We start from the raw sequence: 20,595 nt of genomic DNA, 5'->3' as shown, positions 1-20,595 counted from the left end.
GGCATGTCACTCTAATGAGTTGCTGTTGTTACAGCATGGCTAACATCAACATTACAAGACATTACATCTATTCTTTAAATATGTTTATTCAGATGTATCCATTTTCTTTTTTACTTTGGAAGTCTTGGAAGCAAAATGTATTCTGTATTATTATAATTTTCTAAAGAAATGCAGTTGCTTTTAAAAAGTCAAAGAAACCTGTTATCTTTTCATCACTTCCCTCAAGTCCTCTCCTCTCCTCTCCTCTCCTCTCCTCTCCTCTCCTCTCCTCTCCTCTCCTCTCCTCTCCTCTCCTCTCCTCTCCTCTCCTCTCCTCTCCTCTCCTCTCCTCTCCTCTCCTCTCCTCTCCTCTCCTCTCCTCTCCTCTCCTCTCCTCTCCATTTAAGAGGTTGCAGTTCTCTAAAAGCTTTGCTTTTATGCTTAGAAGCAACTTATTGAATAGTAAAGGACAGGGAGATTTTAATTTCAATAGAGGGTGTTTTTTTCAACTCAGAAGACTTCTTCATCTGAATTAGTCATCTGGACTCCTTTCTAAGCACTGAAGCTCTAATTATCATCATAGCAGGACAGTTGGACCATGCTTGGAAAGTTTCATTTTCTTTTCAGTGGAATATGCAAGGAGGTTAGGATCACTTGGTCTGACAGACACCTTTTGCAGTTGCCACCCAAAGTTAGAGATGAAGCTCTCCCAAAGCCCTACCTGTACATCAGCCATAAAAGAGCCACTGGAAACTGTCAGGTCTGGCTATGAAGAAAGATGGGCCTGCTTAAAAAACCAAACCACAATACACAACACGTGGGGAAAGATTTGTTTGAGGCAACCTAGAAAGAGTAACACTATTAGGCATCTGGCATTTGGCTCCTATCACAGGGAACAGTAAGGACAGGTCAATTATATGAACAAGAGAAATTAATTTCCTCACAGGAAGTGTACTGGCTGTCTTTTTAATTACTTCTTTTCCAAATGCTTCTGTTTTATGACTTTGAAAATGCACACTTAACTTCTATACTTCAGTGGGTGATCATGCACCTTTTTAGGTGGGTAACCAGAGTGTTATCTGGAGTGTTTTTTCAAGGGTGGAAAATCTCCCACATCTCACAGCATTTTGGAGAACTTAGAGTTTAATCAGTGTTTTGGGTCATAGAGGCATTGGATGGAATAGTCTCTATTGGTACAGAACTTCTGGGGCATCAACCCAACCCAATTTGCATGATTATACTGGATAATCATTTGCATGATTAGCTGCTTTCATGTAGCCACCCTCACTCTTGTATCTAAGTCTATCTCAAAGGTGCAGTAGCTGCCTCAACTAACCAGATACAATCTGAGAGAAAGAAGCCCCTGAGCAGAGAGAAGAAGCTCAGAAGTCATCCTGACTTGGAATGTTATTTATAGGACTGAGTGGAGATTTTTCTGAACATACTGTTTTGTCATGAAATATTTATTTAATTAAAGAAAAAAACATTTGCAGGCATAATTGCCCCTCTTTTGTAATGGTTTAGACTGCCAGCCTCCCACTTGCCTCTTGGTTGTTCTGTTGGCTTTTTTTGGTTCATACTTTCCTATTCCACTGTGCTTTTCTGGCTCGTTATCTTTGTCCACTGATGGGATACATGCCTGGGAAATTGTACAAGCACAGGGCAAGCTTGCAGTCACTCTACAAGTTTCCTAGTAAAATACTCTCAGGTCGCAGTACTCCTCAAGTTTTGTTATTTATTGTGTGTATCAATGGATTTCACATAGGACAGGATCAGTTTCCAGTTCAGCTTTATCTCTTCCAAAGTATAGCTCAACATAAAGAAAGTTCAGCTTTGTCTCTGAGTCCTCAGGTTGCAAAGATGCTCTTGTGAAATCTTGGCAATCCTGGGAGCTGTCAGATACATGACTACCCTAAGGAAGGGAGAATTTGCACATTTTTTACTTTCAAAATGCAAATGTCTCTACTGAGCATGAGCAATCTGTGAGTTTATAAGAATTTACAAATCTTTTAAGAAAGGAAAATTGAATTTTTTTTTCTGCGCAAGATGGACCTTTTTAGCCACAAATGCTGGGCATGTGCAAATCTACAAGTAAGAGGACAGAAAAAAAAATCTGTAACAGGAAAAAAAATCTATAACAGAAAGTATCAGCTGACCATGACAAGTGTGCTGATCTCTGCCCTGCCTCACAGTCATCTGCTGACCTACAGGGCACCACACTCATAGCACAGTGAATTAAGTACTTGAAATGCTGTTCACCCATTGCTATAGACAAAACCAACATTGTACCACCGTACTAGGAACACATATTACCCTGCTTCCTTCTCTTAACACTGTAAGTGTTGGATACATGCAACAGCTTGACTTTCCCTCCCATCCCCTGTGATCTCTGCTTCTTCTGCCCTAGTCACTCAAAGCTCAGGAATGATGCAAGTCTCTTTCACTGGGGACTTCAAGCTCTTGCCCCAGGCTCATCCTTCAGCTTGAAATGTAGGAGCCACACTCAAGTCCTAGATCTGGTCATAGCAGCTTTTGTATCTTGGCCACTTCAGTCGATGTTTCATGATGAGAGGCTGCATCTCACTCTGCATTCCAACAAAGTATCATTTGCTGAGCCTGGGGCTAATATCAGCTGAAATCAGCCTTTAAAGCAAGGAGGAGCAGATCCAGCAATCCTCATCTCCATCAGGAGACACTTCATGTACTGCCAATGTAGACCAGAGAGGTAGACAGGGACTGCTAGTGTTGATGCTGATGTCATGAAGCAGCACAATATTCAGGAAAAGTATCACAGATAATACTGATAAAACAGATACATTTTGGAGGGGAGGGAGGCGAGGGGGAGAATTTCAATAATGGTTTTTATCACAGCTTTTGCAATCTGTTCTCCCAGCATTTTGAAGAGCTATTTTTGGGCACCACAATATAAAGCTGTTAGAGAGTGTCCAAAGGAGAGCCATGGTGAAGAGTCTGTAGGGGAAGCCTTATAAGGAGTGGCTGAGGTTACTTGGTCTGTCCAGCCTGGAGAAGAGGAGACCTCATTGTGGTCTTCAACATCCTCACAAGGAGAAAAGGAGGGGCAGACACTGATCTCTTCACTCATGTGAAGAGTGACAGGACCAGTGACAGGACCCGAGGGAGTGGCCTGAAGCTGTGTCAGGGGAGGTTTAGGTTGGATATCGGGAAAAGTTCTTCACCCAGAAGTTGGTTGGGCACTGGAACAGCTCCCCAGGGAAGTGGTCCCAGCAGCAGCCTGACAGAGTTCAAAAAGACTTTGGACAATGCTCTCAGGCACAGGGTGTGATTCTTGGAGTGCCCTGTGCAGGGCCAGCAGTTGGACTCAAAAATCCTAATGGGTCTCTTCCAACTCAGCATATTCATATAACCACTATGATTCTGTGATTCTATGTTCTCATCCCTCACATCCCTGCAATATCTTAATCTTTTTGTAAAGTCTTATAATTTCAACAAGGTCTACTTCCATTAGTATACCCCTTATTGCTCTTTATTGCAACATGCATAAAAAGCCAGGCAGCTAACAGAACACTGTACTTGCTTTGAGCCTTCCTCCTATGCACACAATTGCATGTAGGGAAACAATCATCTAAGGACACAATGGATTTTTGTTTACTTCTATGGAAGCCTCAGCTAGCTAGTAAACAGAAAGCTTTAAGATATATTAATGCCTCTGACAGTCTTCAGGATGTATGGTTATTACAATGGAAAATCAAAATATACTAAATTAGTACCAGTGTGAAATACTGTTTGTAGTCCATGGTCTGATTATATTTTATTTGGCTAAAACAAATAAATTGTACCACACAAAAGACTAAGCCAAATTCCCCCAATATCTCAGTGGGTCTTAATTTCAAACTTATAATCACTGGTGATCTACAGAGGTAGCATATGGTCCATACCTTTAATCTTGATTGATATTAGCAGTTAGCTGATATAATACTCCATATGAAAAGATTTTGCTTACATTAATACAAATACATTAAGTAAAGAGAAAGACAAATGATGATGCAAGTAAGTTAGCAAAATTTGGTAAAAATATGAAGTAGAACATTGTTCCTCAGATTTGGACAGTGATAGCTTACCACATTTATGAATAATTCCTTACATTTTTTATCATTTTCTGCCCCAGCAGCTAAATTAGTTTTACAACTATTAATTGAATTGTCTAACTTCACTATGCACTGGGTGATAGAAAGGATTATTAGCTCCACTTTACAGATAAGGAAACTGAGACAGGGAGAGGAAATGATTAACTGGAGATCACACAGGGAATCAGAGACAGATAAATCCCAGATCTCTCTATCCAATGCATTAAGCGCTGAACATTGCTACTTCTCCTCACAAACAGCCATCAGAAATGAGACACATTTCAAAGAGAAACAATTAAAGCAACATTTCATCAAAGATAAAAGCTTCTGAAATTCATCCTACGCTGGTGACCCCAAACATTGTTCTCTTTTGTCTCTGTCACATTGTTTTAAGTGCAGATTATCCCTCCTTCCTTGCTTCCTGCACCATTAAATAGGCAGCACATGCATTTCCATATCTCCTGTAGGCCCCCTGAAAATTTGTATGTACCTACATACAGACACTGCTGTGTATGCATAAAACACCATTTCTGTTGTACAAAAGCTGCTCATTCCTTAGGACTCCAGTACCTGAAGCACATCTGCCACTCCAAAAAAGACAGTTCAATACAGATGTAGGACATTTTTTCTATTAAGAAGTTAATGAGCAAGTTTAAGAGCAAGTTGTGCCACATTCAATTCTCTGAGAGGATGAGGAGTGAGGGGTAACAAACAAACAAACAAATAGCAGTATACCTTCTACATCAGAGATTTGCCTGGCCTGACCTCACTCACACTCTGGGTGACCAGGAGAGCTCTGGCATATTCAGCTTGTACAGCACTTGACAATTTCAGCTATCACTTCTCTAAATAAGGTTCTTGATTAAACTAATTAAAGTGGTGTTTGTTAGCTGACAGCCATTAATAAGCAAGCTGGTTAAACACTTGCCACAATGTATCAATCACCAGATTAGAATTTTCTTTGTTTTACTGTAAGCCTACATGTGTTTGTCATAATTACCTTAGTACTTAGATCTAATCCTGAAATTCCATAAATCAACAGATCTGTTGCCATTAATTTACACAGGAAAAACAACAGGATATCTATTAAAAACTATTTATAAAGCACTGTATGTAAGCAAATCAGGTGTCTATATGATAATGGTTTTGAAGAACTTTAGTTTCTGGCTTTAGCACTTCTGTGCATACTCTATCCCAAATTAACACTTGTACAAAAATTCTTTGCTCTATTTCTAGCAGAGTGAATGCTGTATAATGACTTTCATTTAATGGGTCAGGTCTATGCCACTAAAGAAGAAAACAAAATTATTACATAGCAAACATTAGGGCAGGTGTGTAGATTCACATCAAACAAAAAAAAAACCAAAACTTAAAGAGATAGAATTAACTATTAAAAAAATATTGCTTGAGCTACAGCATTTTTGAAAAACATTCTTAAGTTTTGCTGTGGAAGTTCGTAAAATAAAGACTTTCCAAATAGCAGCATGGATCAAAAATCACTGTATTTTTAAAATAGTTCTTAATGATTGCTAATTTAGTGTGGAAATAGCCTTCCAAAATGTTCAAAGTTAAATAAAAGTATGTTTGTTTGGATTGGTTTCAGTGGAATCACTGGGAATATGATCCGATGAACAACGTGCTTAGCACTTGAAGATTAAGCTTCAAAAAACTACTTGAAAATCAAGAAAATGCAGTTAGATAAAATTAGAGTGACTTACTAATCATTACTGTCACTACAACAGTTGTCTTTGCCTATTGCTTTCCATAATTATAAATAGTCTTCTACTGGATTGTCCTGATGTCTCATACAAGGCCCAGAACATGAACACATTCTAATTTACCCATGACATTACTTAGCTAAAAACTACAATGCATTAAATTTTAATATTTGCTCTAGATACATGAAAAGTCTTTCTTTTGCTTGTGAGGTGAATATTATGGTTATTGACTTATAATTATTCTTGGGACCAGTTATATTTTGTTGGAACAAACTATAGTATGTAAAGAATGATAGAGGAACACTTTAAAAAAAGCCAAAGTGAGTGTGGTTTTTAATAAGACTTTTTCAGGTTATCTAAGAAAAAGAATTTGTAATTAAAGACTTTTGTCTTCTTCATAACAGCTATAATAGTCCTTAAACACAAAGCTTAGACTTCAGCTGCCATTACACACCTGTGACCTTCTCCCACCAGCAGCTGAAGAACTTTCACATTGAATCTTTACCTAATGGCAACTGTGTTTTTTTTTAAAAAAAAACACCCTCCCAAACCAAACAAAAAAAAACACAACAAAAAAACCCCAACAAAAGCAATGAAGCAACCAAACAAAAAAAAACCACCCCTGTGCACAGAATTCTGGAATGAAGCACTGCCCCACTTCCAGGAGTCCCTGCCTCTATTCTTTCAGGTTAGAAGGGGCTCAGAAATCAGGGAAGTTCTTCCACCAGTGTTATTCTACAGAAGGAAAAATTCATGGTGTATGATCTCATTAAATGCCTAGGGCTGTGTCAAGGCACTGGATCATCACGTCTGCACACAGATTAATTTTCAAACCCATCTCCAGAAATCCTTCTCATCCTTGCCTCCCAAGTCCCAGTGCAGAGGCTTGGTCTGTTTCAGTTCTGTTTTAGATGCCAAGAAGGATTGAATGTTCTGCCACAAAATCCAGGCTACAACTCCATCTCTATTACTGGTGTGTTCTGAGGCAATGGAATTCCTGCACACTGGTGCAGTCCACAGAGCAGTGTTTATGCTAACTGGGTTTCCTTTCAGGGATGTCTATCTAACCTGCTCCACATGGCCAGCAGTTTCACTCCAGTTCCTGCTGGGAACACATGAGTCTGTAACAGTTCTTGCTGCTCCAGAGCACCACACATTGCAGTGAGTCAGTTCCATCAAAACTGTGTTTGAAGCAGATCTCCTGGCTGCCCACTCTTGGTTTGCACCGCAGAGGAGGCTCAGAGAGCCTAAACTGGATTCCTTGTAGGTGAAACTAAACTAGAAAATGTACCTAGGGCACTGCAGCTATTAATGGACATTCAGTGTATAAGATCAGGTGAGATCCAATTTGAAATACATCCTCTGAAACACATTGAATGTGGTCCTCAGCACCAGCTACTCCCCTCTGCAGGCCTGCTTTTCTTGCAGCACACAATCTGCTAACTTAGACACAGCCTCAGAGAGTTTCAGATCATATCTGTGGTCATGATGATTGTGGGGGTTTGGCAGTCCAACTTCAAACTGCTGCACAGTAAAACCCCTGGACTGCACACAATGCAGACGTACAGGCCTCAGAACTGTTCAGCTCAATAACTCTTCCTTTTATTGCACCAAATTACTCACTAATGTGGACACAGTAGAGAGCTCTTTGCCATTAGACAGTAGCCTCTGTCAAGAAAACAAGTGTTTTAGACCTGTGAAAAAATATATGCCATGTTATCACAATTTTTACACCTGAACACTTATGCTCATCTCTCTGTTGCTTTAACTGTGTGGCACTATAGACAGTAGGGTTGCAAGCAAGGAGAGACCTGCCATCATAGAGACCCTGACATGGGTTGAGAGCATTGGTTTTCATATCTCTGCTTAGTTAAGACTAAAATTCCATCATGCAGCTTTTACTGATGGTTTATTTAAATCCGGCAAATGCAGTTTTATTTTATTAATGTACTATATATATATCAGATTAAATTTTGTGTGGTTTTTTTTTTTTAGCTTGGTATATCACCTAGAATTAAAAGTGGAGTCACTGAAATATAAATAAATACATAAGAGAACTCAAATCCGCCATAATTCTGCCGGTCTAATTCTGATTTTATGCTAGCATTAATCAGAATTAAAACAACTGAAAAAAAATTCAGAGTGATGTACTTCCAGAGCTGGTACTAGTGCACCTCACAGAATCAGAAGGTTGCCACCTAGCAGCACAGCAACTTCTGCTGTTGTAGATTGCAAATACTAAATGAAGAAAGAAATCATGATGGAGCCTAAAATTGATCTGATGCAAGCCCAAGAGAGAGATCCTTGATGATACTTGTCAAAAGAGAACATGAAAAATTCAACCAAGTATTACTGGTCAGGAATTAAAAAGGGAAATGAAGGTTTCCACATACCTCTGACTTCGGCCTTGTGATTTCAGTCTGCAATAGAATAGACGTACAAAAGAAAATAAATTATGACAGAACTACAGACAAAGACCAAGGCTGCTTTAAATTAAGTTACATCAGGGATTCTGCACCATCTGTTTTGTATTCAAAAAGAGCAATATTTTAGAACACGTTTATTTCAATATACTAAGCATCTTAAGAGCTCACATAGTCCTTTAAAATATATATTGAAGTTAAAGTCAAAGTCCAACAGTGGAAACTGAGGGTCCTCAGCATCTTTCAAGAGACATTCAGCAATTTCACAATAGCACTGTAAATGGAAAACAAGCCTAATATATATGATTCTTGCCTGAATCCTGTAAAAATAAACACCATTAGTTATACTGTGCTACTCACATATTTTACATTCATATCCTCATATCTGGAGAATAATCTCTAATCATAATATTTACAGATAAAGTTGTTATACCATTTTATGGAGAATTTTATAAAACAAAGTATTTGTTTCTTTTTAGTCATGGATGGACCAACTGAATTTTCATACACTAGACTTTAGATAAACTGGATTTAAAATACATATGGCTTTTTATTTTTTCACTGGAAAGAAAATTCACTGCTTTTGTTGGTTTGTATAACTTTTATTATTCAAACTTCACAATGTCCTTGCATTATATGCCTTGGTGAATTCCCTAACTTCAGGTTTGGTTAGCAAAAAACAATTGATGAACCACCATATATTATCCTTGAGCACTGCAGTTACAGTTTCCTTTAGACAATTTAGGCAACTCATCCATGCTAGGAGAACTCTCAGAACTCTCAGTTGTTTTTTTAAATGAGTTATCAAACATCATGATAGATATAAAAGGGCCCTCTAATGGGATCTGGATTTTTTAAATGGTTCTCAGAAACTAGGGCTACAAAGATGGCTTCTCTGCAGCTTCCCAGTTTCCAGGCTCTGGCTGTCAGTGCAGCAGTGCTGATGCCATAGAGCTGCATGGGCAGCAGCTCGGCCTCCGGCTCACAGAACAAAGCAGGCCCCTCTATTTGACACTCAAGTCCAATTTTGACAGCCACAGTACAAGAACAACACAGGCACACTGGACCAAGTCCTGCAGACAGACACCAAGATATTTGAGGGACCAGAAACACAACATACAAGGAGAAGCTGAGTTATCTGGGTTTGCTCAGTCTGGAGGAGATGACTAAGTGGGAATCCAGTTTCTGCTTTCAACTGCCTAACTGGGTTTACAAGAAAGATGAAAACAGACTCTTCTGAGAGCTGCACAAGGAAAAGACAACAGTCAGGTTGAAATAAAGGGAATTCTGAGTGGATACAAAAAAAATTCTTCTGTGAGAGTACTAAAGGACAGGAACAGGTTGCCCAGAAAGAACAGGAATCCATCCTTGAAGATACTCAGACTTCAGCAGGACTACTCACAGCAACCTGAAAGCCAATTCTGCTTTGAGCAGGGGGCTGTATGTGGTGACCTCCAATAGTCCTTTCCAACTAAATTCTAAGCCTGTGTGCATGGCCTGCTACTCCTACCACAGTAATACTTCTCATATCTAGCTTCTATATCTGCATCTATACACTAAATCTGTCATCTAGATCCTCATAATCCTCCATCCTGATTAATTCAAAACTGCTGCTTTCAGGCCATCTGTTGTACATATTCCTTCCTTCCCACCCCCCCTCCACTGAGTATAGACAAGATACAGTGGTTATGGTATTCCCTGACCACAATTCTGACATTACTGAGTTTTTGTGTCTCATCACAGCATTGCTTATCTCTCCCCCACAGCACAGCAGATTTGCTTGCCCATTTGTCAGATTCTGCCACGAGGTTCTGCCTGTGCTGGCAGATCTGCATGGCAAATCGTAGGCCGTGACCAGTCCACTGAACTGGTGCATGAATGCCTTCCTGCCTTCCACATTCTTCTGCACAGAGTTCAATTATTGAGATTTTTTGAAGAGGCTGCCAGATGAGGAATAAAAAAACACCCTGGAAGGGTCGGGGTGTTTGTCAGCAGCTTTCTTTAAAATGATGTGATGCAGATTAGAAGATAAGGGAATATGCAGAATATGCTATGTCAGGAATTACATTCAATTAAATAATTACATGTGTCTAGATAACAATATAAAGAATCCCAGCAGTTTTTCAAAGTATATAAGTTCCCCCAGATATGGGACCTTTGTGGCAAGAGTCTAGGTAACAACAATAAAAATATTGCAAAGGCTCTTCATTAATCTAAGTTCATTTTCAGTCCAGTATTCTTTAGGCATTTTGATGGCTGTGTTATTGGAGAAGACTGTAGGATATTGTGCTCTATATAAATTCATAATTCTGCAAAATAAAGTCCATCACAAATGTCTGATTCACATACTTGTACACAGGCACCTGGTGATCTCTGAGATGTCCTAATTTCTTGCACACCCACCATGGCCTCTGTCTGGGCACTACAGAGAGAGAACCAATCATACACTACATTGGGCAGCTACCTGAGAATTCCTGAGATCCTCTGGGATGTCTGAAAAGATATGGAGTACCTTCAAATATAGGCAACTAAATTGGAGGCCCTAGTCCCCAGTTTGCATGTAACTTGTAAAATAATAGAATAACAAAGAAAACAATTCAACAAAATACAGTGAAATTATGAAAAGCAAATTGTAAGGATTTCAATGGGAAAAAAAATCACCATCAGGTATTCAGTTTCAAATGTTGGGTGTATTAGTACTTGGCATGCTGGAATGGAAAGTGCTTTCAGTGCTGGTGAGTCTGGTCCTTGCCATCATTGGCATAACCCACAATCCTCTCCAGACCCACAAATTTAGTCCTTGAGCACGTATCACCTGCTCTGCCAACTAACAGCCAAACCTGGTAAGCAGTTATAACCCCTAGATATATGTGATACAAACATGGGTTATATTTTCCTGGAAATATCTACATTTTGTTTGTTTCTCACACTCTTTCCATTCTTTTGGAGTGTGTTTAGACCATGATTTTAAAGAATTGTCAAGCTGGTTGTCAAGCTACAAATTATGGAATACTTGTCTCCAACTATCTGACTATAATGTTCTTAGAAAAAAGTGAAAGTACTTTCTAGACAACAACCCTGTATTTTTCATGTATTTCAGATAAAAACTACAAATAATGATGTCTCCTTTTGTACTGCTTCTGTCCATTTTGGACAGACAATCAGTTGATGTTTGGTTTATATTATTCCATATAAAAAGAGAAGAAATAAATTCAGGACAGATCAACACAGAACAAATACAAAATCCTCAATTTCAAAGTGGTCTGACAAAGTGGTCTGACAAACAACAGCTTCAGTAAGGGAAGATAAGTAATGCGACTAATAGATTAGGATTTTACGGAATTCTCTACCTAATGGGAAGTTAGAAACATTTGGGGCTGGACTTCAAACTACACAGTCAACAGAGGTCAAACCCACTAACTGGAACTGAGATGTGGATTTGATTCTCTTCACAAAGGAAGGGAGTGCTGCTAACTTCCCATATTTTTGGCCATCTTTTTGCTTGAGACTCTTCACTGGAAAGTTCAAAAGTTCAAAATAATGTAGAGGAGGAGGACTAAAAACTTAGTGTTTCAAAAAAATGAAGGTAGTCTTCATCAAAACTATAGAGAGCCTTGTCCACCAGACCCCTATGAGGTCCTAGACTGTAAATAACTGCATAGCTCTGTGAATATAACTACAGCGAAAATAATTAATAATCCTGTCTACATTGGTCAAAATATTTGCATATTAAACGCACCAAAATACTCCCAAATGCACCCACACAATCATTATTCAGCACAATATATTAATTACAGATTGAACTTGACAACTATGACCAGCTTCATAAAAGCATTTTGACATTAAGTGTAACCTTTCATTTTACTTATAGTAAAGGATTCTTTTCTGGATTTAGGTGACTTGTTATAACAGTCTCTATCTTTTTTTGGATATTATTGCCATATTCTCTCCTTCTTTAGCAGAGAAATTAAAAATACCTGATGGTGCTAATTTTCTTGCTGTATGCTGCTTCTGGCATAATAAGCACAATGTGCTTACAGCCTTCTATCTCTTTTATCCAAAAGATGTGAGTGAATGTACAAGATGCCAGTCTGTGATAATCACATCCATTACATAACTGAATTTAGACTTCCAAGTATTTCACACGGCTTGCAGGGCTCCCACAGTTGGCTCCTGCCTGGCCTTCTCCTGCAGCTGGGGATCCAACACACACATGTATTCAGCACTTACACAGATTCTTTGATTTGGGACATGAGATCATGGAGCAGGAATGAAGCTGCAAGCCCATCCCATCTTAATGGAGCCTTCTGCTCACAGAGGTCCTTCTGGGGGATGTGCTCTCTGGGTGCTGCCCAGTTTCCCAGCTGCATGCTAGCCCATCACTCAGTGCTCCCTCAGTGCTCTGGCCTCTCACAGCATTCTCACAGGTACTGAAATAAATAGGACAGAGAGCACCGATATCTGATACCATGCAATGCACAGAACTTGCAGTTTATTACTAACCAGACAGTGCAATAAATCCCTCTGTATTATATTTAGTAATTGTATCATTTGTGCCATTCAGGAAAGCGATCTGGATAGTTTTGTAAAACCCCATGGCTTTGAATAAATCACTTCCAGAGGGAAGTATTTGACTGATGAGACACTAACTGTCCTACAGCGAGAAAATTATTCAGGCTGGGAAGATGGCAGGTTCAGAGCCCGAAAAACAATACACCATAGAGAGGCTGGAAAGAACAACATGTACAGAGACCAAAGGGCAATTGTCACTATCCCTGAGTAATGACCACAACAACAGGTGCTAAAACATACAATACAACTATATAGTACTAGCCAATTTCTAAACTGGCAGAAAGCTGAATAGCCAAGTGAAACCCTTTTATAAGCAAGAGAGTCTCATTAGCACAATGAAAGGGACAAATAAAAATGACTAGGTTTTGTTTGCAATACCCATTACAGTTGCCTGCAATGTGAAAGAACTTCCTGTTTTCTACTTACATTTGATTGCCCTATGCCATAGCTAATATAATGGCTGCCAAATGGAAAATAAGTAGAATCTGTTGTTAAAATTGTCTATGGCCTTGCAATGGCTATATTTTTTCCCCATCTTTCTTTCCAATGAGATCTTTGTCTTACCAAATACAATATATAACTATTCCAATTTTCCTTCTCAAAGATGTTTATCCTTTCTTATCTAGCCTGCCTGTCATATCTTATTATAATTTACAGAAATCTGAAATACACCATTCTGATAAACCTGTCAGAATAATAACAGAAACACATATAGTTAATCATTGTGATAGGGTTTTCATATTATTCTGGGAAAGACAGAACTGAATATTATGAATATTATGAATTTATATATTCATATTTTATGTGAACATATAAATCCTTACCAGTGGTTTCAATTTTCTAATAAACTTGAAATTTTATCAGATACTAATTGCTAATAAGCATGATTCATTATGACTTACTATACACAGATTTACTATTTGTGACAATGAAGTAGACAGCAGACATGGGAACAGAGTATTCCTGAAAATTTTTAAAAAAGGTGTAGCTATCTATAAGTCTGCCTAATATGAAATACTTGTTCTAAAGAATGTCAGTATGTCTGTGTTGGTCTTCAGTAACTTTGTTACTCTCAGCCTTTTTTTTTAATATAACATGCAACCAAGCTGCGGTAGCTAGAGATAAGGATTGGCATCAAGCTGTCATTTGGGAAATATTGCATCTAGATTCTTCAGGTCCAGTCAGGGAGACCTGAAGGGCGATTTATCTTCTCCCATAAATTGCTAATGACTTCAACATTGAATTCATGAGTTTGGAGAACAGAAAATATAAACCCTAGAGAATGGCTTTTTTTGTTTGAAAGGCACATTAGCTGTAATCCTAAGCATATGACCCTGCCCCCTGCACAAATATAGGAAAATCCAACAGAACAAGCAAAACCTTTCTTTGATTTATTTCTCTGACTGTTCATGCTCCAGCTTTGTCATCAAGCAATCCATTTCAGCCTCCTCTGTACACCTTGCATGTCTTCTCATTTTGCTGTTTTTCACTGCAGCTCTTCTTGCTGCTACTGCCTCCTAAGTCACACACAAATAGATTTAGTAATGAACATTTAATGGCAAAGGCCTTTGAAAATGATAGAACTAATTTTTTTTTTGTCTAGTTGATAGCTTGCAGCACCAAACAAAACAGAATCATTAAACGGTTCAATGGACTAAGATCAAAGGGAGACACCTGTAAGCAAAATCCTCTATTATCCTTTCACTGTCAAAAGTAATTGTTGCTAATTGAACAAGTTTGTTTAATTGTAATATAGCTCAAGAGACCATATCCTGAGCTGCTGGAAATAGATCTGCTTCTGCTGAAGTCAGCTCTGCTAATCTATAGCAAGTGAGGAACTGTCACAAGGAAACAGTTAACCCATTGCTTAACTGCATGGGCTGCATGACCAGCTTTTGCAACCAAAAATGCCTCAAAAGTTGGGCTGAACAAGAAAAAATGGTCACATTAATCTTTGCCCAATTTGATGTGGGAAGCTATTAAATACACACTTTGGTATCAGTAGACTAAAAAACTCCCAATATGAAGGCCAAATTTAAAATATGCCAGCAAGTCTGCACGCAGACACTAGCCATTCTTTTGTAAATGCTTTTAAAATCTGATTTCCCTTTGCAGGCAAGCAAGCAAGCTTCTCTCCTACCTGCTCAGTTTAACACATCACCACAACAAACCAGCAAGTGATGAGAAGCAGTGCTAGTGTACAGATTTAAATGTTTAGAAAGCAAGTAATCATAAATCCAGCACATCTTCAAATCAGTCAGCTTTATGAAAAGAGCTTAAAAAAAAAAAAAAAAAAAAAAAGGGAATGCTTCCGAGTACCCTGGTTTGAGTGTGGTTAGCTTCAAGTGTCTTGTGTCAGGAACTAAACCCCATGAAGTCTCTGCCTTGCATCCTTCCCCTTCTCACTCCTGCTTTAATTCTGCAAGACAGTTCCTGAATGTGAATGGTGAAAAGAACAAGATCCTGGGGTACCACAAAGACAGACCTTATTCTATCTGGGTACAGTCATTTGTGTATCTCACTGACCATAAGGTAGGCAACAAAACACAATTATATATCTAAAAACTTTTCCCAATACCATTACTCTCTGCATTGGAAACCATATCCTCAAGCCTGAACTTCCCAAGTTCTTTGAAAAGTTTCTGCTCTGCTATATAAATGAGCCATGCAAGGCAACTAACTTTGAATTACTGGTGTTCTGGACAACAGTGATTTTGCAAAACCACACAGCATTTAGTCCCCATCCAATTTAAGCATAGCAAAAGGTGCATTAATTAGTACATATATACTCAGAAATTAGGAATGGGCAAGTACAAAAACTGCAGTTCTTCTCGAGTCAAAGGGAGTGCCAGATCCAATGACACCTAACTGAATAGAGGAAAAGCAGAAAACAAAGAAGGGCTGTGTTGCAAGAAATGTTAATGTTAGTAAGCGTCTTATTTAATATTCTAAACTAAATGCAGCTCTGAACCAATTCTGTGCAGAAATCCTACCAAAACTCCTAAATGCACCCCAACAAACACCTCAAATGGCTGGGCTGATGACCAATTTCTTAAAATCCAGAAATATGGAGCATTTTGGAAGGCTGACAATATGCCAAGGTAATTTTCAACACAAATAATGCCAAACCATTACCATGGATGGTAGTTGACACACGAAATGTGTGAAATTCAAAATAATTTCAAGTAAAAACGAGAGTCTCATTTATTTCCATGCAGTTCAAGGTCACTGACTAAAGCACAGCTTATCTTGCTTTCTGTGCTCCTCTTCCACTTTGTCCAGCACTTTTAGGAGCAAAATTATAGAAGAGCTCAGCTGATTGATCTAAATCTATATCAGATCTAATTGAAAATGTGAATTACACTATTCTAACAGTAAGGCCTGGCACTGCAACCAGGTAGACAGCAGTGCTGGCTCCTTCCAAGTTACCCATTCATTGAGCAGTTGGCCAGCAAGATGCTGGACTCTCATTCTGGTGGGTCTGGCAAAAGCACTCCAAAACAAGCATTTGTAGGGTGTGGGAACAAATAGGTGCACTGAATCTTACAGAAGTTCCACTAACTGACTGTGATGGGAAAAGGGAAGAAAGTAGCTTGAATATATTTAGATATCTCTAAATGCAGGTATCTGACTTTTTGCAATAGTAACAGGCTATTGACATACTCTCACAACTTAACATCAGAAAGGACAACAGAGAGACATATCCTAGGTAAAAGTAAAGAATGTAATAAATAATAACTAAAGCTAATATATAGACTGACAACTTAAAATATTTTAAATAATATTGGGTTCATTTCTGAACCCATTTTCTAGACACAAAGGGAATTTCCAGTTTAAAAAAAAAACCAACACAATAGGACTTTCATCCAAACTAGTATCTTTCTAAGGAAAATTTATTTTTATGACTCATGTGCATAACCTCAGGCTCTAAAATGTTTATTTCCTTTCTGTTTGCAGAATTAAACAAAACAAACCCTATACAGGGGATTTTTTTTCCTCTTAAATGCAATATTTTGCCTTAAGATTTTAAAAGTTGCACAGTAAGAAAAAGAAAAATGCAACCATATTTGTGTACTCTGTACTGGTTTTTTTGACTTGAGAGAGTTATTTAAATTACAGAGGAGATTTATGAAGAGGAACTCAAGAAAAGTGAAAAAATTGCTCAATTTCCCCTTCGAATCTGAAAGAAACATAGGGAGAAAAAGAAAGGGACCAAACCCTCAAATTCTGAGAAATCTATAATTAAAAGAGCAAAGACTTTGATAAAGAACAATTTTCATTTTGAATACTGCAGTATTGAATCAACTTAAAAATATTCATTGAACTATCTTCTATATTTTGTGACTCTAGCCTTCAAATGCAAGATAAGAAGAGAAAACAACACTGCCTTGCTGAAACACAGCCTTTGGCAAGGCTTCAGAGGATCGGTGCTGCTACAAGAATGGAAACAATGCAGCACAATTTGTCCTGAAGACACTACGGAATATTTCATCTTTGAAAAATGAAGCTGCACATTGAAATTTGGGCAAGAAAAGTCTTGGGGTTTTTAAAGACAATTTTCATTATTTTTAAGCACAATCTTCATTATGTGTATTCCTTCATTGGCACAGGAGATTGCGGTCTCTGAGAACACCTGATATCAAACACTCTGTCCAGGATGACACTTAACAGTATCCTGAGAACTGACTCAGTTTAGCCTTTGAAAGGATCTATGTCTTGGGAAAACAAAGTTTAAAATATATTTGCTAAGAGATGTGAAAATATTTAGGCAGAATTATCTGATCTGTGTTAGATATAAAGTCAAAAATTTCTTCAGTTTTTTCCCTTCCTTCAGTCATTCCTTGCAGTCATCCTTCAACATCTCTGATAATATCTACAGTTTTCAAATACCACTTTAGATAAAAACCATACTTGTATATGTTCATTTATATTAGCTTACAGTGGTCACTCCTAATCTACTTTTACAAAAAAATGTGATAGTCATGGTGACTCTCATTTTCATGGGATACATGTGCCCTAAGGAATACATGTGCCACATACTGATTTCCCAGGTACCACTCAAACATCTGCTTCCTGATTTTGTAATGTTTATGTGCTGCAGCAACAATTTTTGAGGACTGTAATGAATTTCATTTCAAAACACTGTGTATGATGAGAACTTCAGAAGTTCCCAGTTTCATAGGCAGACATTCACCTACAGAAATACTAAAGTATTTGGTAATTTCTGTTAAAAAACTAAATTGGTTTCATTTTATGCAGTTTATTCAAGATTACACAGAAAGTTCTGTGGTCACAACTCCTGGCCTGAAGCTTTCACTGCTGAACCACCTGTCCCTTCCTGAGAGTCTCAAGCAATGAAATACACACATACATGATGTGACATTTCATGACCAGCACTAGGTACAAGGTGTGGCTGCAGGTCATCAGTTTCTTTATGATACTGCTACGCTATTTGCTAAAAGTTATAATTCATGAATTTTATGTTATTGTTTTATAGCAGAGAATACAACTACACTGGGGGAACATTTTTCAATACTCCCATACCATACACTTGTTCAGGCAGGGTGCCTATGAAAAATGAAGACTTACAAATCTCACTTGCAAATTGAAAGAAGGAAAGGCTTGTTCTCCGTTTTGATTTCTTTTTTTTTTCCCTAGAGAAAGAGGTCCATTTACATTGATATTGAGTAATTTAATGTGTGAAGTAATACAGAAAACTGAAATGCCAAGATGATGTGTTGTAAATTCATCACTCCTTAAGCCAGCTGCTTCTTGTCAGAAAAGGAAAGTTCCTTTTAAGTGTCTTTTGAGACTGATATAAAACATGTTATATGACAAGACTGTTTGTACTGTATGTCATCAGGTATTTCTTAAAGCATAAATTATGGGGTTTTTTTTAAATGGAAAAAAGGAATTATTTCATACAAGCACTGCAGCAAATAGTAATTCTACTTCTGATGTTTCAGGAAATGAGAAATTACTCCCCCAGTGGCACTTCCAGTAAAAGCAGAAAGATAATTTTGAACACTTCAACATGCAAATTTCCAACACTTAAATTCAACAAGTACTCTGATTTGGCTGTTGCTTATTCATTTAAATACCTTTTGAAATTAAATATTTTAAATGTTTTAAAATGTTGTTCCCCAATATTCTTTCAAATATGTTTTTAATTCATACTTGAGGGGTTTTTTTTCAGAACCTTTAAATTAATCAAACTGATTAGCCCTGTCCCTTCACAGGACAGCACACAAATTCTATAATGGCTTTATCAAAAGTTTAGTCACAGAATTTCATTAAAATGTGTAGTTAATGAAGCTCTTGTAATTATAGAGTTTTCCACTCTACTAGGTATTGAGTCTCTAGGAAGTTATTTTATTTCATAATCTCCTATCTTTAATGCAATACGTATGATTTTCGTTTGTATATTTTTAGCATTAAAATAAATTATATTTCAATTAAATATTGAGCTCAAGTGTTTGGACAATGCTCTTAGGCTCATGCTGTTATTCTTGGGCCTGTCTTGAGCAGGGCCAAGAGTTGGACTCAATGATCCTTGTGAATCCCCTCCAACTCAGAATATTCTGTTTTTCTGTGGATTCTGTCATTTCTGACTCTCTGCCTGTTGTGAGTTTTCATGGCATTTTGTAGCTGTTCTCATTTGTTCTCTCCCTTTTCTTCCTTATTAGTAAGTTGTTACTTAATGACACATTCAGAAAATTTCCACAAAATTAAATTTTAAAATATTTTTCTTGATATATTTGTATAATTTTTTGAAAACACAAGTAAAAATACTGCAATTATATGTCTGTTACACAGTGTTTGATTGCCACTTCTCATGGCAAACACAGATGAAAATAAAAACACCAAGTCTCCTTTCTGTCACTGCAGGCTTGACTTTCTCCTTGTCATCTGCTGTTGTCACCTTCCTTTCTGCTTCACAAAACAGACTCACACTCTTCACAAAATTTGTGAAAAGTCCTGGCTACGAGTCTGAGAGTAGCTGTGCTTTTCCTACCTTTAGTCCTCAAGGACAACTGAGCCCATGGTTCCATGTGAGTGCATTGACATGCAGGGTGAATGCGCACCTGATTACCACGTCCCTCCTCTTCCACATGGACTCTGCATCTGTACATCTTCTATGTGATCATTTATATGAAATAAGGAAAATATCTAACCAGCTAGCAGTTGGCCAGAATTATGTTTGAAATTGCAACAAGAACTACCATTACTGATGACAAAAAAAAAAAAAAAAAAAAAGACAAGCTTTCCCAGTAATGGATATTGTGTTTGGCATAAGGAGATCCCAAGCAGCAACTATGTACCAGTGGGCTGCTTGATCACTGTACCTCCACACCCACAGCAAGATGCAGGACAGAATTAGAAAAAGAGAACTGAGAAAAGAACAAATGGCCCAAGATAAAGACTGTGTAATAAATGAAGAAAAAGTTTTAAAAAACTCCAATGATCTGCAAAGACTGAGCACCTCCCACCAGCAGGCAAGGGCCCAGCCAGTCCCCAAGGAAGACCACCCTCCAACTTTATTGCTGAGCCTAATGTGATTGGGCATAAAGTCACCCCTTGGTCAGTCAGGGCCAGCTCTCCCAGCTGCGTCCCCTTCCCAAACTCCTGCTCACCCCCAGCCTACCCCCTGGCAGGGCAGTGAGAGAAACAGAAGTGGCCTTGACCTTGTGCAAGCACTGCTTAGCAAGAGTGTAATTAGCACAGTTTTGGTCACAAACCTACAACATGGCAACATATAAGCTGCTATGAAGACAAGTATCTGCAGCCCAGCCACGT

Source organism: Zonotrichia albicollis, chromosome 1 (assembly GCF_047830755.1).
Source record: "Zonotrichia albicollis isolate bZonAlb1 chromosome 1, bZonAlb1.hap1, whole genome shotgun sequence".
Classification (NCBI taxonomy): Eukaryota; Metazoa; Chordata; class Aves; order Passeriformes; family Passerellidae; genus Zonotrichia; species Zonotrichia albicollis.
The sequence above is the reverse complement of the archived record's forward strand: the minus strand, read 5'-3'. Positions refer to the sequence as shown.